Source organism: Petaurus breviceps, unplaced genomic scaffold, assembly GCF_028583685.1.
Source record: "Petaurus breviceps papuanus isolate PSGF00001 unplaced genomic scaffold, PetGlider_PUasm1.0 176, whole genome shotgun sequence".
NCBI classification, from domain to species: domain Eukaryota; kingdom Metazoa; phylum Chordata; class Mammalia; order Diprotodontia; family Petauridae; genus Petaurus; species Petaurus breviceps.
The window spans coordinates 2,013,894-2,039,245 of record NW_027185771.1 but is presented as its reverse complement, the minus strand read 5'-3'; the positions used below and the strand labels follow the sequence as shown (position 1 = coordinate 2,039,245).

Below are 25,352 nucleotides of genomic sequence, written 5' to 3'. Positions count from 1 at the left end.
TTCTGCTTGCCTCAGTTTCCTCATCTGTCAAATGGACTGGAAAAGGAAATAGCAAAGCACTCCAGTATCTTTGCCAAGAAAACCCAAAATGGAATCACAAAAGTGGACACAACTGAAATGAAGGAACAACAACAAAAATTATGTTGAAAGAAAAGGCAATGGAAGAATTAAATCTGTTTTTTAAATTGTGCTAATTACTGGAATAATTTCATTCCACAGAAAGGGGGAGAAATGAAATAATTTCATTGTGTTCAAAGTCTCAGCTTTTGCAGATTACATTGTTCAATGCCTGATTATAGGAACCTAGAACCAAATGGCACTTCTTCCGTGAAACTTTCCCTCATTTTTCTGTGATTAATTATCTTTCCCTCTTCAACCACACCTAACATTTTGTTTTATAATTCTCTGGTGTACTTACGTTGTATTGTGTATTATACAGACACAGAATTCTCAGCCTGGCATTTAAACATTTTATTATTTGCCCTCCAACTTCATTATAGATTATATTTTATATTACTGCTCATTTATTCACTCTATGTTCCAGGCATATCTCCCTGCTAGCTGTTCCCTGGACATGACATTCTAATCCATATCCCACCTGCATGCCTTTGTATACCATGTCTCCCATGTCTGGAATGCACTCCCTCTGCACTTCACCTCTTAAAATACCTAGCTTCCTTCAAAGCATGGCTCAGGTTCCATCTCCTCCACAAGATCTTTTCCAACCTTCCCCAATTCTCTTCCCGTGCTTGGGAATGGTCTCTCTTTTTTGAAATTACATTGTTTATCTTTATATATCCTTATTTCAATATGGAAGCTGCTAGGTGGCGCTGTAGTGCATAGAGCATCTGGTCTGGAGTCAGGAAGACATCTTCCTAAGTTCAAATTTGACCTCAGACACTTGCTAGTTGTATGACCCTGGGCAAGTCACTTAACCTAACTGTTTGCTTCAGTTTCCTCATCTATAAAATGAGCTGGAGAAGGAAATGGCAAACCATTCTACTATCTTTGCCAAGAAAATTCCAAGTAGGGTCACAAAAAATCAGACACAACTAAAAGGACAACAAAAAAGTCTTAACGTGGGCTGTATTTCTTTAACATAATGTGGTTTTCTAGAGTGTAGGGCAGGGATGGGAAACCTGAATTCAAACTTCACAGAACAAATCCCCTTAAAAAAAGGATTTATCTATAAAACTTGGATTCAGCCAAAAGGCAGCGCCCCAGGTCCTGGAAGGCCACATGTTACCTTGAGGTTTTAGGTTCCCCAACCATGGTGCAGGGATTCTTTTCCCATTCCCATTCCATTCCATAAACATGTATCTATTATGTATACTGGCATATATACCTGGCACTGTATTAAGTACTGGAGAAAAAAGGACAAGAAAAAAAGAGAAAAAAATCCCTAGCTCCAAGGAATTAAATGCTACTTGGAGAGGGGATCCTAGTGAGAAGATTCTTTTTAAAAAAAATTTTTGTCATAGAGAGGACCATAGAAAATGAAAGCATGTGTGTTATGATGGGTGTTATATGAGAATATAGTCAAACTAGTTTCCTGAATATTTTAACCCATTTAGAGAGAGTTGCAATTTAGGATAACCTCTGGGCAGGGCTCAGAAAAAACATAGCCAATTTTGAGTGCATTCAGTCATTGGTCGGATCAAGATCACATTTTCCTTCATTAAGCATATACACTGGTGTAATTCTGAAAGAAACTTACCCATTATGGATCTAAGGAACAGGCTTGAGGAGATTTGTTTTTTTAAATGTCAAGTGATGGGCACATTTTTGTTGCTAAGTCCTTTGTATGAAACTGCTTTCCACAGTAGCAGACTGCAGCTGTTAACTAATCTCATAACAAGTGGTATTTACCCACACATTTTCCAAATTAAATATGTTCGCATGCAAGGACTTAGATCCTGTAATGCAGGCACTTTTCTTACCAGGAAAGAGGAAGAGAAAAAGAAAAAAAAATGAAACAAAGTTGCTCTGAGTATTATAAACACTGTGGGATCGGAGAGAGTAAGAAAACAAGAGATAGAATGTATATGGATAATGCATTAATGTCCTCTGAGGGTGAGGATAAGAAGCAGAGATGGGGGCTGGAGGAAGGGTGGAGAGGCTCGCCCATTAACCCAGCATTTGTTGGGAGATCCGATCACTTATCAAGGACTATTCATGCTTAAATTATTAGTTAAGGCTCTGGCATTAAAGGATTGTTCTTCAGTCCTGCTCTTGTGACCATGTTTTGCTAGGAAGTGTTTGAAAATTCTTCCAGGCTGTCATGGAAGCTCTGCTTACCCTTTCCTTTTTATTTTTTGTACATTTAAATAATGTTTTTATATCTCCCATTGAATCTGGACTTAGTCCAATGTTGTTTTAAAAGCAAGAAATTAATCATACATTGGGTTAGAACTTACATGAGATTTTTGTTGTTGTTGGGGAGTTGCAGCATCTCCCCATCCTATAATTTTTTTAAGAATCCCATTAAAAAAATTCAGGAGCCCCCTTACCAGCCAAATGTATTGTTTCCATGGAAACAATTAATGGGGAAAGCAATTTATAAGACTGATGTAAAAAAATGAGCACTTCATCAGCCCCCCTGCTGGTCTTATATAGAGTCTCAAGGAATAAAGTCTGTTATTAGAAGGTTAGCAGAAGCTTGGTAGTTTAAAGGAAGGGAGCAATGAGAGAAGAAGTCCTTCTCCCCCAACACCAAAGAAGCTCTGTTTTGAGTACCTTTAGAACCTGTTTTCTAACTTTCCTCCTTGTCCCAGATCACTAAAAAGAGATCAACACCCTTTTTTTCCTTCGGTGGCTAGAAGCAGGTCTTAGGGCAACATTCAGCATAAGACAGTTTGACCCAGGGTGCAGTCAGAGTGCTGATGGACTGAAGTGAGGGTGAATTCAGTATTGCTAGTTGTCTTCTCTTAAAGGTCTGTCATCCTTTCTATGAGAAATCTCAAGTTTCAGGGGTGATTATTCAATCACTAAAAGTAGGCTCTGATGTGTAGCTTAAGCTCTCTTCGCTTGCTGCTGCTGTTTTGTTGTGGGTTTTTTTAATTAAAAAAAATAAAGGAATGAACTGAAGGTACATTTAGCTATGTCTTTTTTTTTATCCCTCCCAACTCTATAGTGGGCAATGTCAAAACCTGCTGCAAATTCCAAAGCTCTGATGAACCATCTTTCCTTCCCCAAGCTTATAAGACCTGAAGCACAAATCTAGACTAGAGGGTTTTGAATACCTAGGGGTCTGAGATCATGCAAAACTGGAATTCTTATTAGATTGTTTTGTCCTGTCTCAATTTGTGGTTGGGGTGAGTGATGGGTAGAAAACAAGCCAGATCAGTTGATCAGACTCACCCAATCTAATGCTGAATGTTTGGCCAGTAGCATGAATACTGACTTCAAAAAAATTCTGCTTATTTTGAGTGTTGCTATGCATATTCTAGGATAAGCCCACAAAATCACTGAGTGTCACAGTATGAACTTTATATTTTAGGGCAACCAAATGAAACATAATAATTTCTGATGAATAAATCTATTTAGGAGCCTATTTGTCTTTTCAGTATTACAGTTATCACCTTTTTAAAAAAATGCACAAGTCTGAAAGCACCTGAAACATCTGTTGGGGAGGTTTTTCCACCTGCAGAGGGCAGTCTTTATCCACAAAATGCAACCCATTGACAGGGCAGGGCTTAGTGTTTGAGCTTCGAGAACATGCATATATGTATGCATAATTATTTTTTTTTAAACTGTGAATGCAAATAATTCCTCTTCTAGGGAATGAGTATACCTGAAAGAACAACTGATATATTAGGAAATTATAGATATTATATATAGAAGTGTGTTTGCATGCAACCCTCCTAACATTGTGTATTGTTTTGCTGACCAGTTTTTTTTTTTTTTTAAGATTGAAGGCGTTTGTGAATAAAGCAGTGAGCTGGAGAGATAACAAATATGGTCCCAAGTGTGTGTGTGTGGGGGGGTGAATAGTAATCAGGAGAATAAGAGAAATATCAGACTCAGATGCAGGATGAAAATCTAGTAATATGAAGAATTTGAGGGTAAAAAAAATTGCACTGAGGATATGAAGAAAGTAGAATGTTTCACCTATTTAAAAAATACAGAAATGAATTTTAGTTTAAAAGGGTTTCTACTTGCAGTTGGAGATATTCAATCTGAAAAATATTCCAGGGTAGGTATTTCTTTTGGTAATATTTCCATCCTGGCTGATGTACATCCCTGTCTAAGAGAGGAATGGATTAAATAGAGGTGGCTATTCTAAGAAAGGGTCAGAGCTCTTGCAGATGAGGCACAGGGAACAAGTAGAACGGGTGGAGAGATAAATACACAACACCCCAAATCCCAAACAGTTCAATGACTGTTTTTCTGGACTCCTCAAAAGCCTCTCTCCCTTTCTGCTGACCATGGGAAAAGTGCTTACAGATAACTGTGGAGGCTTATTTTAAAGGAGTGAGAAAAATGATCAAGCAAGAAATTATCATTTCAATAAATCAGCTTCACTGGGTGTGGGGGCAAATAACTCCTTTCTGATGTAGAGTTTCATAAATATTAGAGAACATACAATTTTCATTTGTTGAAAAAGTATATATCTATCTATATAAAAGGAATACATAAAAGGCTTCTTTATGAACACAATAGCTAATAAAGGAAAAATGCTCAAAAACTTTTGTCTTGGGAATATTAGAGGAATCTGCAGCCCACACTGATATTCACATTGTTAATGCAAGTTGTGAAATACCTCTGAGAATTTCTCTTTTGCTATTTGTCTTCCTATTTACTTGCAAGCATTTTTAGTTCCTTTTTTTAAGGTGTGTGTGTTTGAAAATGTGAATTTGAAACTGGTTGGTTCTACAAAGTGTAGTTTAGTTATTTTCTTCTCTCTAGGCATGTTTTTATTAATGTGAAAATATCATATAGAGAGACAACAAATGGAAGAATGTGAATACAAAAAAAAGTGTGTTTTCTGTATGCTAGGAGAACCAACCTGTAATGATTGAAAAAAAATTTCGACATATATTTTGAAGACAGCATTCAAATCTCATTCTGTTTTGTGGAGTGCGATTTATGATGGCTGGCTGCAATGGAGGCAGGTAGAATCAGAGCAGCAAAATGGGGAAGACAATAACTTGAAGAAGATCATGGCGGAATCTTGTCAGTTTCCAACTTGAGGTTTAATCAGTTTGCTTTAGAGTGATGGGATCTTCCTTATTATCACATTCCAAACTATTTTGAAAATATAAATCATGAACCTTTTAAAATCTAAAATACACACAAGGGTTTAGAACAGCATAGGTTACTTTGCCAATGAGTTCTCTTACTGTCATGGATTTTATCTTTAGCAAGTTTTTAGCAATGAAATAACCAACCATATTGGTAATGACTGTGCCATTCCAGAGGTTAGGATAGCATCATCATTAAAAATTCCCATATCAGATTTAAAACAAATTATAAAACAAGAGTTCAACTTGTGAAGAACCAATTATACCTGATATATCACTTTCCTTGCTTTTGATTGTCTAAATTAGGGCCAAATAATTTTGTTTGATTTAGGTTCTTTTGTTTTTTTGTTTTCTTGAATGAACGGAATTTAAAGGGAGTTGGAGATTGAAAATAAAATGTAACAACTCAGCAAATATATAGTATATCATTTAAGCACCCCAAGTTTTTATATTAAGGAGAATAAATGTTGGGCTAAACTGGTGATTTTCAGTGAAAATTGAACAGGGATTCTTTAGCCCATGAAATTAGTCCTTGTGTCATCAATGTTGAGAGAACTCATCAGTGGCTCTTTTTTCATATACAAATTACATTTATCATCTTCCCCTAGTCCCAAATAAAAACATGTCTCAGTCTAGTTTTATCCTCCCTGGCCCGTAAGGTACACCTAATCAGCTATTTGTAAATTATTACCCTTGCTGAAATATGTTTACTTTTATGGTCTATGAAATGGATCATGCACATAACCGAATCCATACGGCTTGATTCTCCTCTTCTCTCTCTCTCTCTCTCTCTCTCTCTCTCTCTCTCTCTCTCTCTCTCTCTCTCTCTCTCTCTCTCTCTCCTCTCACAAACCCATTGGAAGCTTGTGTGTAGAGAAGAAGCTGTGTTATATTAGCCAGGCAGCTTGAAATTTAATGTGAGGTTTAAAAAAAAATCATGATAAGTACACTTATGTCTTTCATTTGAAGCTGACTTCCAGATCTGAAAAGAGCATTGGATTAAGCTTGCAAGTTTAAAAATAATCAGTAATGTATCAACACACAAAACAAACAGACAAAAAGCACAATCCTATCATCTCTAGAAAAATCAGCACCACTCACTTTTCCTCTCATTTGAAAAGCAGGAGCACTGGGAGCTATGACTGGCCCCATTGCTTACTATTTTGCCCTCATTTATGCCTTTTCCCTCTGTTATCCATAGCTGAATGTGGACAGGAACCACCCACCTCCAATTATTCAGATTTCCCTGCGTCTTTACTGCTTGGAGACCCTTCGTTCTGTCTGATGCCACTGTCCTTGTATTTCATCTTTTTATACCAAAGAAGAAGCCATCATTTCTTTTTCCTCCTCACTTTTCCCACTTCTTTGGTTTGTAGATGAAAGGTATTTGCACATTTAAAATTAATAATGATGATAACAATAATAACAATAAAGAAAAGACTTTAGGATCATTCATCGCACTCCCTTGTTCAATAAGTCTTTGTTTCTGATCTGTGCAGTATGTGTGCATTACATTACATTTCACAACCTGTTGTAGGATTTAGAAAAAATAGTCTTTTGCAGCTTTTGAAATACTTTAACTCAGCAAAAATTCCATCAGTTCTTGTCTCATAAGCCTTTGTAGGACACGATCATATTGTTCTGGGCCTAATTCTGATCATTGGGGTATATTTTAATGATAAAATAAAATTAAAAAAATTATTGTATTCTCTGAAGGCTGAAAAAGAGAATGACATATTCTGTGGACAGCTAAGTAACTACTGATCAGGACAACCAAAATGTGCAAGATTAATGCAAGGGGGGCTTGGTGAAGGTATAGGGACTTCATATTTATCCTGTATATAGGCAGCATGCAACCCAGCAGGTAGGAAGGAATGCCAGCAGAGGCTGTAACAATTAATGGGAAAGGAGAAGGGAAGAAATGCAATCAACTGACCTTCTTGCCTATTCAATTTGCTGTTGTGAAATCCTTTTTTTTTTCCTTTTTGATCCCATTTTGACATTTATAAAGAAAAATTCTTTAATAAACACTAAATTGATGAACTATCAAATACCTAATAACTTTTATTTTTAATCAGTCTTGTGATATATTGCAGTCTTTCTATGCCTCAAATCTTAAGAGCAGGGTCTTCTTTCCCAAACTTTTTCATTATTGTCCTTCGTCCGTCCAATGGACCCTTTTTTCTCCTCTTTTCACTCGTCTCTCCTTTTGCAGAGGAATAGTTATTTTTTCTCTCTCTCCAAAATTAATCCATCTACACTTTCCTGTTTAGTGTTTTTGGACCTTTGGTATTACCGTACTAAAGATCTGCCTGGTTCTAAACCCACTATCAACTTGAGTTCTTGGATCAACTAATTCTTCTCTCAGAATATTTGGGGGCTGATCTCTGAATATTCAGTCTTTTTTTAAAACCAAATGGCAGGGAAACAATTGTATTTACCAGACAAAAAAAGGCAGGGGTAGGGGGAAGGTGAAGGATTGCTTGAAAATACGTTAACTTCCAATTTTGACCAGGATGTGATTTTATATATATATGTACGCATGCATATACATATATCAACTCACATGTACATCCCACAAACACACATGCACACAAATGTATAGATTATATGGAGTATATGTACAAATATGCTTTTTTGTGCGTATATGTATATAACATACATGATATATTATATCTATGTGTATATATGTATACACACACACACACACACACACACACACACACATATATATATATATATAATATATATATAGCTGAGAAGCCTGACAAAACCCAGCGTCCAAATGAATGTCCTACTGTTGTGCTGTGGTAGATAAATGGTTAAAATATACACTCATTGGAGTATGAAGGCAGTTCCTCTTTGCTGACAGATAGTTTGACCGGTGTCAGGGTATCCTGATGCGTTCAGCATACCTTCATTGCATCATAAATAAAACAGACAAATTACTTTTTTTTCTCTGGGATGGAATAAGCACCATGAAGGGGGAGGAAAAAGGGATTAGAGGGGGAGGGGTTGATTTGGAGGGTCTGTGGGGGGAGTGAAGAATTAGAGGGGAAAGGAAAAAAGAAAGAGAGAGATCTTTTCAGCCACTCTATGAATCTCTGCATGGCAGCAGAGAACAATGAGAAAACCAAGCAATTACCTAGAATCCCGTTCCCTTATCCAGACATAGAAAATATATTCCTGCACAAGCCTTCTTTCCCACCCCCCTTGCCTATTCTCTGCCCCCTCCCCCCATATCTAATTCAGTTCTTCAGAGGAAGGCGAGGCAATTGTAACAAAGGGAGAAGGGTTTCCGATGATGGGCCACTCACGACTCTACGACTGGGCCTTCCAAGTCTGCTTTGGAAAAACACTTAAAAAAATTCTGAGCCCTCACAAACTTTGTTAACCTCTGAAGTGGTTTCAGTGAAAAATGAACAGAAAGGTATTTTATAGCCTGACTTTTTTTCTTTTTAAATTGATGCCCGGAAAAATAAAGTAGTGAGAACGGTAAATCACTGGCATCCAAATGCATCCAAGTGACATGTTCTCTTAGCTTTTAGAAATCCAGGCCTGAGGTGTAAATAGAACTTTGGACTCTGAGAGTCTCTTATGCGCGAGCCCAGCTGCTAAGCTCTTGGTGGCCTTCTGGAATTTCATTTAGAACAGAGGCTTTGTTTCTTGTCAAATCTCCCTTCTTCTCTAAGTGGTCACTCATTGCCCCATTTCTTTTTTCTTCCTTTGGGCATCATAACGGGAAAAAGGTGATGGTCTCATATTGTCAGGTGTCTTGTTAAACCCAAGTGCCCAGGGAGCTTGTCTTATGTAAACTTATGTGATTCCTTTTGGTTGTACACAGGGCTTATCTGTTTGAGGCCAGAACTTTACATTTATCACTGGGTCATGTGTATCCATGTTGGGTACAGAAACATCATTTTATTCGCCTGCCTTTTAATGACAAATCACAGGATTTAGAACTGGACCATAGAGATACTCTACTCCTGAAGGGTGTTTTGTAACCTGGGGCCTATGCAATTAAAAATATAGTCTGAGAATCACATTTCAATATAATTAGTCTCCTTTGTCATCCTATGTATTTTATTTTATTATTATTTTTTAATTTTTTTTGCTTTTTGGAGGGCAATTAGGGTTAAGTGATTTGCCCAAGGTCACATGGCTAGTGTGTCAAGTATTTGAGGTTAGATTTGAACTCAGGTCCTCCTGACTCCGAGGCCCATGCTCTATTCACTGCACCACCTAGCCGCCCCTATGCATTTTATTTTATGCATTTAAAAACATTGTTCTGAGAAGGGATTTGTTGGCTTTACTAGATTGTCCAAAGGGTCCATGACACAAAACAGATGAGGAATTTCTGATGTGGGCAAAATCCCCTTATTTTATAGACGAGGAAACCAAAGACAGAGAAGTAAAATGATGTGCCTAGTTGGAAAGAACAGAAGTGAGATTAGAATTCATGTCTTCTAACTCTAAAATCTAATGTCCTTTTGTAACAGCAAGCACCCTAGCACACCCAGGATGGCTGCTGGCACAGGTTCTTAGATCTGCTTTTCTAAAGGAAAGCAACTCAAAACAATATTGCTTTAATCAAACATATGTCATTTACCTAGTTCAGAGGAAAAAGGTCAGCACCCTGAACTTGAGAGAATACAAACAGAGGTTACAAGCAGACAAAAAAATACAGACAAACAGATCAGCAGACAGGCTTCCCAGCTGTCTGACCATTACATCTATACCTAGTCAGTTTCCAGAGAGGGAAGCACCAACATCTGGGTTTTCAAAGCCAGGGGGCTCAACGGCTACCCAGAGTCTCAGCTAGTCAAATCATACAACTCTTCTCAAAGTGAGCCCCAAAGCAAAACCTTACATCAGTGTATATATAGCCTTCTCCTGGATCAGAGAGTGTCACACAACCTTCTTGACCCACTGGCCAATCACAAAGTGTCAAGGCATGGGCATTCCTGAAAAACAAGCCTCCCGCCACAGGCTCCAGGTGACCCCAGTCAGCCTATTAGGGGGCAGAGTATATTTTCAAATCAGGGATGGTTCTTAGAGTCATTAAGCCTATCAAAGGGCCAAGGGGCAGGGAAGATCTTCAGATTTCCATTCCCATAACACCTTCCCATTATATCTTGAAGTAGGAATATGTCTGTTTCTTTGATAGTGAGACATGATTTGCAGAATTGGAAATGCTCTTCTGCTATCAGCAGATACTTTTTATCAAAAGTAGATTTCATAGGCGTTATTCTGAAAGGTGATAGGGCACAATCTCTGCTCTTTCCAATGACCAGTAACATATAAAGTAAGAGAGGAGACCGGAGCTTGGATGTAGTCAATGGCTCTGGCCAAAATTCTCTGAATTTCTTACAGTTGCCATTTTGACTGTGCATATCTTGTTGCATTCAGTGGGATGCCTTTTCCCATTATACCTCTTAGGACAGTAGTACAAAAGAAATTGGGTTGCTTCATGAAAAAATAGCGAGTAGAATGTTATCCACCATAAGAGATTAGCAAAATAATAATTACTAGCATTTATTTGGTTGTTCCAGTTTATTTTTATTTTTTTTTTCTTTTTGGAGGGGGGAAGGCAGGGCAATTGGGGTTAAGACTTGCCCAAAGTAACACAGCTAGTAAGTGTTAAGTGTCTGAGGCCAGATTTACTCTATTCTTTAAGAACATAATTTTGCTGTTGATACTCTTGTCTCCAGTTTCCCCAGGTTTCAAGGGCTCCCTCTGTGATATATGTTGTTGCCTTCAGTTGTCATGTAATCTTTCAAATGTTTATGATGTTACCCAGCTATGGAGTACTGCATAAACTCCATAAGGGCAGGGACCCATCTAAGACTTCTTTGTCTCCTCTGCAAGGCTTCACATGTAACTGGTGCTCCACAAGTAGTTGATGTGATACAAATTTAGGTAGGAATTGAGTTATGACCACTCTGTAGACAATGAAGCCATTTCCCTAAAAGAACTAGTTATATTGTTCAGGACAAACTACTGAATAGACTACTGGAAAATGTATTGAAGGATTCTGGCATTCAAGCATCTATTTTTAAATAAGCTCCAAATTGTATATTCTCTCTCTGAGTGTGCTAAATTTTTTTGTATTTTTCACATGTTTAGAGACTGGACTTGTGTTTTTAATGGTATAGGAAACTCTCCAGTCCATACGGGTTGTCACCTTCTCTGCCCCTTGGAGTCTTGGTTGCCTAAAGCACTGAAAGGTTGGCTGATTTGCCAGCGTCACAGAGCCTGGGTGTGTTAGAGGTAGGATCTGAACCCAGGTGTCCTGGCTTTAAGTAGAACTCTCTGTTTAGTCTGCCAGGAGCCTTCTTCACATAAGGTTCCTAAATTCACCGATTAGGCAAATTAGTACATAAGTCAATTAATGTACTTCTGAGTTGTACTTTTGTCAGTCAGTCATTTTTCAGCTGTGTCTTTGTGACCCCATTTGGGGTTTTATTGGCAAAGATACTGGAGTGGTTTGTCATGTGGAAACTGAGACAAACAGGATTAGGTGACTTGCCCAGGGTCACACAGCTAGTAAGTATCTGAAGACAAATTTGAACTCAGGAAGATGAGTCCTCCTGACTCTATCCATTATGGTGCCAACTAGCTGCCGTCTTGTTATGTTTATGTAGAAGTTAATGTTTTTCTTTTATCCATCCCTTCAATTCATACAAATTATAATCTCACTCAGTACTTCATTTTCTGGTATGATTGTTGCCCATGTTTTTCAGTAGTCCTCTTTAGAGGACTTGCCTAGCACATTGGAGAATTTCCTTTTGTTCTTTTAAAATCCTGAGATCATCACTAGAGTTTTCCAACTATAGAAATTGTTTTTAGGGGTGTCTAGGTGGCGCAGTGAATAGAGCACCAGCCCTGGAGTCAGGAGGACCTGAGTTCAAATTCGACCTCAGACACTTGACACACTTACTAGCCTTGTGACCTTGGGCAAGTCACTTAACCCCAATTGCCCTGCCCTCTCCCCTCCAAAAAAAAAAAAACAAAAAAAGAAATTGTTTTTTATCGGGGGACATTTTTGGCCTTAAACCAGTTTGTTTAAGCCTTCTAAAAGCTGTGTCTATGGATATATATCTATGTATATATAATACTATTTATATCAATACCTCTCCATAAAACTATCATTCATCCTTCAACCCATTTCTATCTATCTATCTATGTATGTAATCTTCTCATCTAAACATCATTTGTCCTGAATGAGTTTTATCACCTCCTTTTCTCAACATTTATGCAGTTTTTGCATATAAAAATAACTTTAAAAGTTTTAATAATCTCAAAGCTATTATCCCTAACTTTATTTATTGTTTCATTCTTTCTGCCCATTTCATTGAATAAGATAACAGACCTTGTAATTAAGGTGGTATGCAGAATATCCCACTTTTACTGGTTGATTTTCTAAGTTTGCTTTGATTTTTGCTTGTTTTAGAACTTGCGTCTAAATTTAGATCTTTGACCTCATCAGTGTTGAAAGCTCTTGGTAAGGAAATTCAGTTAATGCAGTTCATCAGCTATTTTCCAATTTTTAATCTTAAAGGCACTGAGAGGTTGTGACTTGTCCAGGGATACATAGGCAGTATGTGTCAGAGGCAGGGCTCTACCCAGGTCTTTCTGGCTCTGAAGAAAATTTGCTGTTCCCTTCATGCCACATTACCTCTCTATTGGTTTCCATTGTAAATCTTTTAAATTTTTAAAATTAATTTATTTCTTATTTTTTACATTTCCAACATGTGATTTCATTAGTGTAGGGAACTTTGAACATTGAAATTCCTTTCACTGAAGCAGACACAACTCTTCTGTAACTGAACATCTTTGAGAGTTGCCTTGAAGGTTAAGTGACCTGCCTATGGTCCCATACAGCTGATAAACATCAGATGAGACTTGAACCTTCCAGAATAAGTCCAGTGGTCTCTATCTGCTATGTCTATGTCTGCTTCTCATATATAAACCTCATGTGAGGATAAAAATGTGTAAGCTCTGGAATGGCTTGATGTTATCAGTTAGAAAGTGAGGAGGAATAAGTGTTATGTTATAAAGAGTATCCCTAATTAGGTTCCTTCTAGATATCTATATGAGGACCACACACCCTGAAAGCAGTTCAGGTCACTGACCGAACAAAGCAGGAAACAGACCAAACCACGTCTGATCCCCATTTCTTTATGTATGCACTGTAATTTGATTGTAGAATTTGTTAATGTTTATAATTAAACAACCTTGTTCACATGTTAGCATCATTATTATTTAAATTATTGAACATAAAAAGTTGTGCTTACTTGAAAGAATCTTATCACATTGGGAGAAGGAGAGAGAAAGAATATTTAAAATCACATTTTATTTTAAAAACACTCCAAATATTTCTCAAGATGCTGATTTGGCTTTGAGCTGCTTGGTTTTTGTCATGTTGGAGGATGACAAATAATGTTCCAGGGACTTGCGAGGTAAGTATATGCTCTACTTTATCTTCTCTTGCTCCTTAAGAGAACACTTTTGTGAATCTGAGCAAGACCTTTGTTTAAAACAACACAAGGGTTTATAGGAGCCTGTCATCTAGCTGCTCATTGGCTGTGTTTTACATAATACCTTTCAGCATCGTTGATATTAACCTTGATGGCATTATTCTTGCTATTTACAGTCATATGCTAGTAATGTTAAGCCTGAATGGGATTAATAAAATAAATTAAGTGATAAAGATATTAATGCCATTAACAATCAGTAACAATACTTGACAGCTCAAGAAAATGAATAGCTTTCCATTAACTAGGCTGCATAGTCTATATACTGTATACATAGAGATTTCTGACACTTCATTTTGATAAACCTGAAATTACTTTCTTCAAGAAGCTATTCTTTTTCAGTCTTCACTTCTCTGTCTGTCTCTCTATCTCTCCTCATTCTATTCTCTCTCTTTTCTCTCTCATTTCCCTCTCTCCCTCTCTTTTTGCCTTCCCTTCCATTACTTTTTCCACTTTCTCTTCCTTTCCCTTCTCTCACTTTCCCTCTATCTCTTTACTTCCCTCCCTCCTTCTTTCCTTCTTTTTCTTTGTGATCATTGTGTTTTAATGTCTGGAAGATGTGAATAGAGATGGGATTGACCACTGCATAGCAACTATATGCCTGAGACTACCTCCTTCCTCCATGGGCTCTCTGCCATTTCTATCTAGCTCTCTCCTCACTCCCACTGTCTTCCAGCTCCATCCTCAACACTCTTCATCCTGATGCAGATGCTTCCTGTGGTTCTTTGTGAAATTGATGCTGTCTTTTGTTCCAGTCCCACTCTGAGCCTGCTCGGGTCAGGCAGCTCGCAGCCTCCCTGGGGCAGTGCTATGATGAATTTTGGCATGGCCAGACTGTTTAACAACTCCATCTTAGAGTGCCAGTATCCTCAAAGATTGAAAGGAGCTCTGATGAGCTTTTCCAAAGACTCAGCTCTATGGGGAAAGTTTCGAAACCATAAAGATCCTGTGGAGCCCTAAATTATGTGAGCTCATTCTCTATTAACTACCCTCAACCCACCAAACCCCCACCAAATCCCCACTTTCCTTTTTTTTTTAAAGAAAAAAGGTAACAATTGAACAATATCCACTAATTTTCTAAGATTTATATTAATCTACATTCACTGATTTTTAAAATTACATTTTATAGGACCTTGTAACTTGTTTTGAAATGGTTATTTGTTTTTTTCTTATTTTCCTATTCATTTCTCTCCTTCCCTCCTTCCCTCTTTCCTTTCCCCTCCCTCTTTCTTTCCCTTCCTTCCTTCCTTCCTTCCTTCCTTCCTTCCTTCCTTCCTTCCTTCCTTCCTTCCTTCCTTCCTTCCTTCCTTCCTTTCCTTCCTCCCTCCCTTCCCTCCCTCCCTCTTTCTCACCGTCTCTTCCTCCTTACCTTACTCTATTCCTTCCCTTCTTTTCTTTCTTCTCTTCCTACCAACCTTCATCACTCTCATCTGACTTTTCTTCAGTTTCACTTTCCCTTTTCCTTTTCCTTCCTGCCTCCCTTCCACCTGCTTTTCAATCCTGGTTTATATTGAATCACACACACAGATGCCAACAGTTTGTGAAAATTAGAAATTTGTCTTTTTCAGTTGGAATTTCCCCCTGTGTTTTGAGAGACCACTGATTATTCTGTTCAGCAAACAGTAAATGCCTGCTACATGCAAGATTATACAAAAAAAAAGGCTTGAATTGACATAAATATAGTTTTCTGGTACTGATATTTTATTTAAAAATGTTTCCCCCTTTTACCTCTCCCCTGTTGGGGTTTTCATAGGTCATGGTTGATATGGTAGCCAAAAGAATAAAGATGACCTTTCCCTCAAAGTATTTCTGTGGTCAGATTGGGACTTGGGTCATTGCGGGGCGGGGGTGGGGTGGGGGGGCTGGCTGATATTAGACATGGTCAAGAAAATAGTTTAAAATTAATTTCTCTATTACTCCTGTTAATATGGAAAGGGTTGTACACATACCATCAACCAGAGGTTTTTTGGAATAGGATTTGGTACAACTCTGCTCTCATCTACTACTGTGGTGTCCAGTCTCTTAAGAACCTTAAAATGGAGGAAAAATACTTCCATTATGTTATGTTTCTCCCTTGAATGATATGAATCCCCTTAGAAAGGACAACATGGACCCGAGTTAACAACCCTGAGGCTTCCCCTCTTATTTTCTGCTCTCTGGTATTCATTATGATAATATACCATAGTCTGCATGGGGCACCTTCTTTGATGGTGAATGCAGTTAAATGCCTGTTTAGACATGTCACAAAATCACCAAAGCAAGAAGGTGTGTGAAGTGTGGTAGAGGGGAAAAAGTGTTGCTATATATTTTTTTACTTAAAAATGCGTCTTCTTAACAATCCTTTGCAGCTGGCAAAAAGCTAGGGTTTCTCACACTGTGAAAGGAAGTCAGACCATAAATAAACCAGTTGAGCACACCTGGAAAGAATAAAATGCCTTTCTAGACTTTGCAATGCACTTAGAATCGATGTGAGTCTGGTGAGTACATGGAAATGGTATGGAAGAATGTGTAAATGCCACATTAGGATAAAGCCAGTGAAATGCTTTCCATTTTTAATCTCCAATTTTAACGTAATGGTGTACTGGAGAAAATATGGAAAGGCATTTTTTTCAAAGCATTTAGTTTAATATCTTGCAGCAGTATTTGCAGAAGCTAACTTGTTTCCAGAAGTAAGAACAGAGCAAAATAATCAAAGAATTTTCTATGGCACTTTCTGGGCCAGAGAGAAGCCAACAGTTTCTCCAGAAACCATCATGGCTCTCATACTTGTGGACATAATACAGAGACCTAGAATGAACAATATACTCCTCATCTGATGTACGTGAAAAAAAAAAACACAACGAAAAGATGAGTTAGTGGTTATTAGCTGTTCTTTTTCTTTCACCATCTTCCATACATTGCTTTATTGTTTTTATTGCTTATCTGATCAGACAAGCACAGAGGAGGAATGATTCTTGCTTTGGAAATCTCTGATGCTTGGGTTGAACCACCTGGTTGTCATTGCTGTTTGTGAATTCAGTCTCATCTGGTCTGCATCTTTGGCAGGCTTTCAGGTAGTATTGCTCAGTCTAACCAGAAGTTGAGCACAGTGGAAATGTGTCAGAAACACCCCCCCCCCCCCATAGCTGTATTAATTTTGCATGAGCAATTCTTGTTTGGAGCTTCCCTCATCTTCACCAAAGAACTCATAACAAGGTCATTCAAATGGAAATGAAATAGATGCCAGGAAAGACTGAGGGATGTACTTTGGAGCTAAAGGGGAATGGAGAGGGTGTTTGACTTGGACAATGCACTCAGGACTCAGTGTTTTCTTCTCTTCAGAATTTTTTTGTTTCTAGTGGTCAGAGAATTTTTCAGTTTGCCTTTTATTTATAAACTTGGATGGGTCATTGCCAAACACAAATAAAAAATAAATATTCAGTTGGCTGTGTTCAAAGTGAAAAGTAAGCTTCTCTTTCAAATTGATTTCTCTTGAATAGGGGCTTGTATACACGCTGTATTCCGTTTTTAGAGTGTAAGGTCCTTGAGGGTAGGAATTTTTTGTTTTTGTCTTTGTACTTCCTGTACCTAACACAGGGAGGGCCTTGTACATAGAAGTGCTTCATCAATGCTATTGAATTGAATGGCAGCATTCACCTCTTCTCAGAATTTCCTTTTACTGCTGGAGAGTAGGTTTTTGGTTGAGTTGTCCCCTCATGCTACTGTATCAGGATGCTTCCTTACTATGGAACACAGAGGATGGTGAGCTGAATTTGGTCCAGGAATGTTGGCCAGGGGTAGCACTGTGAGCTACACTGATCTTCTTTCCCTTCCTAGTTAATTACTCTACAGCTTTTATAGAGAGACCAGATGACACTCATATCCCTCCGAGTCAGTCACTGTAGTCTCATTACAGCCCAAAGAAGTGATTGTTAGTACTGTTAAGACTTTTTGAGGGAATGAGTATGCCCTTTCTGCCTGAGAAGTAGGTCAGGACTTCAGAATTGCTGGGTCAGTGACCCTGAAAGTGAGTACACTCTGGGATTCTGGGATTCTTTAGTAGGGAAAATGCATTGGTATTAGAAGTGCTTTGAACTTCCAAGGAAAGAAAAGGAAAAACATGAGGCAGGTTATTGCCTATTCTACAAAGCAAACACCTGGCTAACATTCTTAGGTCAAATTTGTATCAGCATCCTTTGTGGTCCATAGCAAAGTGCATCCCATGCAGTTTATAATCTGAATTGAGCTGAGTATAAACCCAAAACTTACAATAATTATCACACACACACACACACACACACACACACACTGTCTGCCTGACATTTATTGAGCCTTTAGTAAGACATGAAGACTTGTCAGTGAATTGGGTTTAAACTGGAAACGACAGAGAAGGAAATTAGACATAAGAAAAGACTCCTTCAGTATGAGAGGACTGCAGATGTTGTAGCATCCTCTCAGAGGGAGGGCAGGAAAAAGCAACCTCCCAAGGGCCAGAACAATGAGTTGGTTTTTGGGATAATATGGCATGGCCTCCATTCATTCATTCCAAAATTCAGTAACTATATCCCCAAGGCCTACCTGTGTACGAGGCATTATGCTCGGGCAATACAAACAAGTGAGAAGACACCGTCCTTTTGCCTTCTACTTAGAGGCACCAAGCAGTACAGTGGATAAAATACTGGGCATGGAGTCAGGAAGACCTGAGTTCAAATGCAGCCTCAAACTAGCTGTGTGACCCTGGGCAAGTCATTTAACCTCTGCCTCTGGTCCCTCAACTATAAAATGGCATCTCCATCACAGTGTTGTGACCATCAAATGAAATAACATTTATAAAGTGCTGAGCACAGTGTCTAGAACATAGTAGGTGCTTAATAAATACTTCCTATTATGTACACAGAAAGTATGACTTGCTTGGATGTTTGGGGGACTTAATATCTTACTACCACATGATAATTTTGAGGGGGTGAAAAATTTCCATACCTGACTATTCAAGAAACAAACTCAAATATTTTCCCTCCTTATTTAAAAGTAACATTTGCTGATCTTCAGGAAACAAAACAAAACAACAACCACCTTTTTACTTGACTTTTAAAAGAATATTTTCATTCTACTGCTTTTAAAATAAATGCATGTTAAGTATCACACTGTCAAAGTAAAAGATAATAATCACCTTAGACTAAGTGACTGAGGATACAGCTCAAGGTTTGCTTCAATGATGATCAAGGCTGGGGGCCCAATGGATCATAATTTGGTGGGCAGTTGTTAAGGATACTTGCTTTCTGATAAAAATGCAGTGCCCACAAACTTACTATGTGTCACAACAGACAGAGAGGGCCACCATTTTTGATGCAATATGTTTATGTTTAAAGTATAGATCTTCTGATAACTTTTTCCCCCCTGAAGTTTCCAAAGGTGTAAATTAGATCTTGTAATCCTTATTTCAGCAGTACATCTGAAGATGGCTGATGGTTTTTATTTATAAAGTAGAATGTGCCATGGAATTTAAGAGCTACAAACCCATATGTCTTAAATTTCTATTGTATTTTTTTTTCAGTTAAAAGTTTAATGTGTGTGTGTATGGGGGTGTATAAATGATCAAATGCTAGTGTTTTCTTAAGCATCTAGAAAAAAATGGGAATCTTGGTATAAAGAAAGATTTCTGATTCAGTAGCGATCTCTTGTATTTTGGGTCAGCTTATGCCTTTTGATAGATGTGGTTTTTTGCCCGATGATACCACGAACTGATTTTTAGAAACCTTCATTAGTTTTTTCTTTGTATCATCTTACTTATGGTTGGGATGTGGTGGTGGGATGTGTTTTTTTTTTAAGTAAAAACAATCACATGGAAAGTAAACCATGTGATGGCAGAAGGGGCAATATTTCTAACCCAGCTCTGGTAGGAATGTCATATAACAGACATGGGTGTTATGTGTCATTGCAGTATATATAAATCTCTTTTCAGGGTTGCTAATTTTTTTCTGACTGTCAAAATTCATCTAAGGGTGAAGCTGCCGAGGTTAAAAAGTCTTAATTGAAAAGGGAGGCTATTTTTCCCCTCAAAAAATATTTTTTAAAATCCTGCAATAGTGTTTTTTCAGGTACAAGTTTTGTATCTTGACCCACTCTAAAAATGACAGTAAGATTTTTAGCATGAAATGTGGCAGGCTATAAATCTCATTACACTGGGGTGTGGGGGGAAATATGTAACATAAAATACCAAACATCCAAGTATTTTTTCTTGTTTGTTCCCAGAATATTTGTTCACAAAGTTTCATAAGGATTTTTTATGATATCATTACGCATCACAGTTATACCTCTAATGAACTAATTATATATGTTGTTTCTACTCTGTAATTAGGTATAATTACACTAATTACATAAACAGATGATAATCAACCTGAAATTACTTTATAAAACAAGGTCATTTACACAACAATAATGCCATTAAAAATACATAAGCCCCGGAGAGGGAGACAAAGCAACACCCAGGAGGAAATTCAGTTCCGGATTAAGTCTCTCTTGCTGTAGGTATAATAGGGACACCATCACCTTCGAATTAGCCTAATGTACTCTTGATATAGTAGGTTTAAATCCTGAGCTGTGCATTTCTATGCCTTTGTGGCTTTGTCTCACAACCTGAACATTTTTTAATGTAGTTTTTGTTGTGTAAATCTATATAAGTGCCATCAACCGTCAGCAGTGACATCTGATGGCATGATGTAGCCCTAGCCTGCATGTATTAGGGCTTTTTCTGTTTGTGCAGTGGAAGCTACTTAAACGAATGCCACTCGCAGAAATCAACCTGTAAAAGGAATACATTTTCCCCCTGAACTGAAACAATAGCTCTGTGCTGAATGAAGGCCCATGAAAAGAATAAATCACACAGAAGGATAAAGTTCTTTGCCTCAAAAAAAAAAAAAGCTTAAATGAACATAATGACAATTGTGACCTTTGGAGAAAACACATCTCTAGATTTTTTCAGGTTTCTAGTTGAACCCCAACTTGAATGCACACCGTAGCTAAAGTCACAAAATCCTTATTTGAGATACAGGTCAAATTTCCAGTGGTAATTAAAAAAAAAAAGCAAAAATAAACCCTAAAAACAGAATTCCCCAAAAGATGCACACACACACACACACTCACTCACTCACTCAAATGCACCAATACTATCCAAGCTGCAACAACAACAATAATGAAGCTAGAAATAGACCCAAATCTGCTTAGACCACTTCTAATCATTTCATTCTTCTGAGATCTTTAGAAGTTTTGGTTTTCTGTCATGAATATAGAGAGCATCTCATCCCTCCCTTCTTTTTGTCTTCCACCCTCAGACTTCATGTTAGTGCTGAAATTAAGATCCATTTAGTGAAGATGCTTTAAGATATGAGTGTCCACACTGAAATGGTCTCTGGTTGGTAGCTTAGTAACATCAGGTCTGCAGTTGAGCAAACAGCTTTCCCAAGGTTGAGATTTGCTGTTGTTAGCAAGATGATAAGTGCTGTTAAAAATCTAGAGGCCTCCAGGACTCCTAGAGATTTCTGCTTGCATGCTACAGGACATACAGGGTTCACTGTCCTCTTGCTATATTATCTTGGTTTGTAGGAAATCAATTTTCAGGAAATTAGAATATTTTTTTAGGATGTTTCTGGCAGCTATTCACAGTTGCCTCTGTGTTCCAAAAAATACTGTTTCATCCTTGGAAAAAATGTAATTGATGAACTTCCAATCCCAGAATCTTTCAAAGTCCCCTCACAAATGCTAAATCTTTCTGGGTACATGGAAGCTGAATAAATTCGGGAATGAAGATGTTAATAAAGGAATGAATGAGCACACGAAGAGACTAAAGGGGAAATAATTTGGATGTCATACTTTGCATGAAACAGATTTAACTTGGTCTAGGTTTTGTGATGAAGGCTTGAAATTGTTACTTTTTTTGGGGGGGGGGCCTATTCAATATAGTCATAACCTCTTTTTTTCTCTATTATATCGTACGAAATCCCTAAGTTTTTTTGGACAGTGCAGATGAGTCTCACTATTAAGCCAAATGTAAAGCTTTTCCTAAGGATTTCAGACTGAAATTCTTTCCAATGTATCCTATTTTTAAAAAGGATAGGGAATTTTCTTATATCAAGCATGTTTATTAAATTACTAGTGGCTAATTTTAAAATAACGCTCTATAAGTAGAAGCAGTTCATTAGGAGTTATAGTATAAGTCCAAACCCTAAAACTCCCCTGTAAATATTCTGGATATCACATCTGTTAAAATGTTAGACCTAGGTTAATTTTTTGAAAACAGCTTTCTCATTGTTAAAGGACTTTGCTTTGAATTTTAGTCTTGTTGCTTAATACCTGTGTTGTCTTGGTCAAGGCACTTAAACTTATGGAGATAGTTTCCTCATCTTTAAAATGAGGGAATTGACTAAGTGTCCTTCAAGATCCATCCTAGCTTTAAATCTGTGGTCCTAAATAATACCTAGATGGTAAAGTAATCTAGTTTTACCAAGGTATTGTCAAAGTATATAGCTCAAAGTAATTCCTTTCTATAAGAGAATATAAGCATGACCTAAGTTAATACAGAATGCTCAACCTATCTGCATCAAGAACAGGACATGAAAAGCAAATGGCTAAAACCAAGAGTTGGCATTTTTTGTAATGAAGAAACAATGGAAATTTTCAAAAGACAAACAGGAGCAAAGCAAATATGTTCCCTTTTCTTGTTATTTGACATATTTCTCATAGCAACATAAATGAGATCACTAAAGGGAAGTCAAAACCTGAAAAGTCAGTGATAATCCCAGAAGCGTGGCCAGATATAGCCAATGGATTGGCTGTTTTTTTACTTAACTTTTTGTTGTTGCAAAGGAAGAGTTCAATTCTAGATCAGATGTCTGCTGTGAAAGCAGAAAGCATCAATAAAACTAAAAAAAAAAAAAACTAAATCTAACAAACAAAGCCCAAACAACCCAGGTCATGCCAGACTAATCTTAATTTCTTCCTTTTTAAAAAAAACAGGATTACTAAACTGGTATATAGGGAAAATGCCACTAATTTGAGAAAAAAAAATCTTTCATGCTAACCTTGTGGGAAAGGTTGAGTGATGTAGACTCAAAGGTAGTATGGATTCAGGGATAGTTGAATGTCTGGAGCCAAAGAAAAATCATTAATGGTTCAACATCAACTTGAAGAGAGATCTCCATTGAATTGGCTATAGTTGACCCTGTGCTCTTTAACATTTTTATCAATGACTCAGATAAAGACATGGGCATTTGTTCAGTTATTCAGCTTCATCTAACTCTTCCTGACCCCATTTGGGTTTTTTTGGGCAAAGAGACTGGAGCGGTCTGTCATTTCCTCTCCAGCTCATTTTACAGGTAAGGAAACAGAGGCAAACAGGGTAAAGTAACTTTTCCAGGTTTACACAGATAGGAAGTATCTGAGTCTGTGAGAGGTAAAGTGACTTGCCCAGGGTCTCAGAGGTAGTAAATATCTGAAGAAGGATTTGAACTCTTATCTTCTTGACTCCAAGTGTGTCCAATGACTACATCAATGTAAATAGAGAGAACAATAACAATAATAAAATAATCAAAACCAAATGGTACAAAATTATCATGGCCATGCATCCCCGATGAAGAGATGAAAAGGCAACTCCCTCCTTTTTTTTTTTCAGAGGTGGGCAAGTATGAGCATAGAAAACCAAATATAAAATTGAGCTTGATCTATCTTTAGGCTAATTTTGCTAAACCATTTTTCCCCCTTCTCTCTTATTATTTGTCTCTGAGAGGAAGAAGGAGGGATATATTGGAAAATGAAGGCGCTACAAAAACAAAGGGTAAGATAGAGTCTTTGATTTCATTGGGAAAGTGTAGGGTGAGAAAACTCTCTTTTATAAGGTAGATTGGCACCTCTAAAATGTACAGTTCTAAAGAGTTGCCTGAAATGTTGAGAGGTCGAGCACCTGCCCAGAGGCCTGCAGCCAGTATGTGTCAGAAGTGAGACTTAATCTGGGGTCTTCAGACTATGAGTCCAGTGATCTATTCACTAAATTTCTTTTAAAAATCAGACAATATCAATTTAAGTTAGAATATTTATTTTAAAATGAAAAAGACCATATAATTATTCCAGTTTGTGGCACATACATGTATACACACAAACACACATACATCCCCCCCTCGAAAGCTCTTTCTTTAGAAAAGTTCTGTATCTAAAGCTAATTAAAAAAAATCAAACAAAAACATTTATTAGCGTGAAAACTCTAGGGAATGCTTGATTATCCTTAGAGGTAGGAGACAAAGGCAATGGAATTTGGTTTGGTTTCACATATGGTCCTAGCAACAGATACTCAGAGAGGTTTCTGTTCTCTTTTTGGATTTGCAACAGAGGGATCTCTACACCAGAAGTTTGTTTAAATCCTTCTTGTAATTCCACTGTCCCGCAGTTTGAGAATTAGGAAAATTCCACTGGAAAAAATGAGTTTCCACATTTCTCACCTTTCAGGTTTCAACATGCCACAATCTCATTGGGCATGTTGTAGGAGAAGGTAAACATTCGATTCAGTAAACATTTTTAAAGTACCTCCTATATAGCAGACACTTTGCTAAGTACTGGGTATGTAGCTAGTGTGGCCAAGTAAAGAGAGACTCTTTACCTGCAGGCTGGAAGAAGTAGGGACTGTTTTGCTTCCACAGTGATGGTGGTGGAGAGGCTGAAATGCTGGAAGAGGGTGGGCTAAAACCCACAAATTTTCCACTGTCTGTATACTGTAATAATAACTAACATCTAGATCATGCTTGAAAGTCTGCTAAGTGCTGAGCCTTCTGGAAACCCTATGAGGTAGATTTCATCCCCATTTTATAGAGGAGGTAATTAAGTCTCAGAGAAGTCAGCTGCCTCATCTATAACCACACAGCTAGCTCAGCATCATATTCAAACTCAGCTTTTTTCTGACTCCAAATATAACCTCTACCTATCAGGCCAACTTACCTCAACTTCAGAAGCTAAGAAGGTATGGAGAAGTTTCCAAGGCCTCTATCAACAAAGCCACATTCTCACTGAATTATTGAAGTGGGATAGTAACAGTACAAATAGATTAGCTTGTAGCTCTGAGTATAGCTTGCTATACCTTTATTTTAAAATGATTCCTCCCTGATGTTGGAGAGGATTCAGCTGAGAACAAGTCCCCAAAGATAATTTCAAATCTATACCCAACTGGCTAGGAAAATACAAGTCCACTGATAATTTGGTCAGATGAGGCTAGTTCTGTAGAGCAGCATGTTGCAGTGGATAGAATAATAATGGTAATTATAATAATAATATAATAGCCAGGATTTATATAATACTATAAGGTTTGCAAAAAAGAGGCACTTTACAGACATCTTATTTGATCCTCACAACAACCCTATAGAATAGGTACCATTATTATCCCCATTTTACAGATGAAGGAATTGAGGCTAAGAGGAAAAGTGACTTACCCAGGGCCATCAGATAGGTTCTGAGGTAGGATTTCAACTCATATCTTCTGGACTCCAAGTCCAGCACCCTATTCACTGTACCACCTAGCTGCCCCAAATAAGAGTACTGTGTTAGGAGTTAAGCA

General features: G+C 37.7%; 1 long non-coding RNA gene across 1 annotated transcript in view; it reads left to right on the top strand.

The window, feature by feature from the left end:
- Positions 1-25,352, top strand: part of LOC138159258 (uncharacterized) — a 1,259,001-nt gene that overhangs the window by 277,433 nt on the left and 956,216 nt on the right. The gene's annotated exons all lie outside the window — the stretch shown is intronic.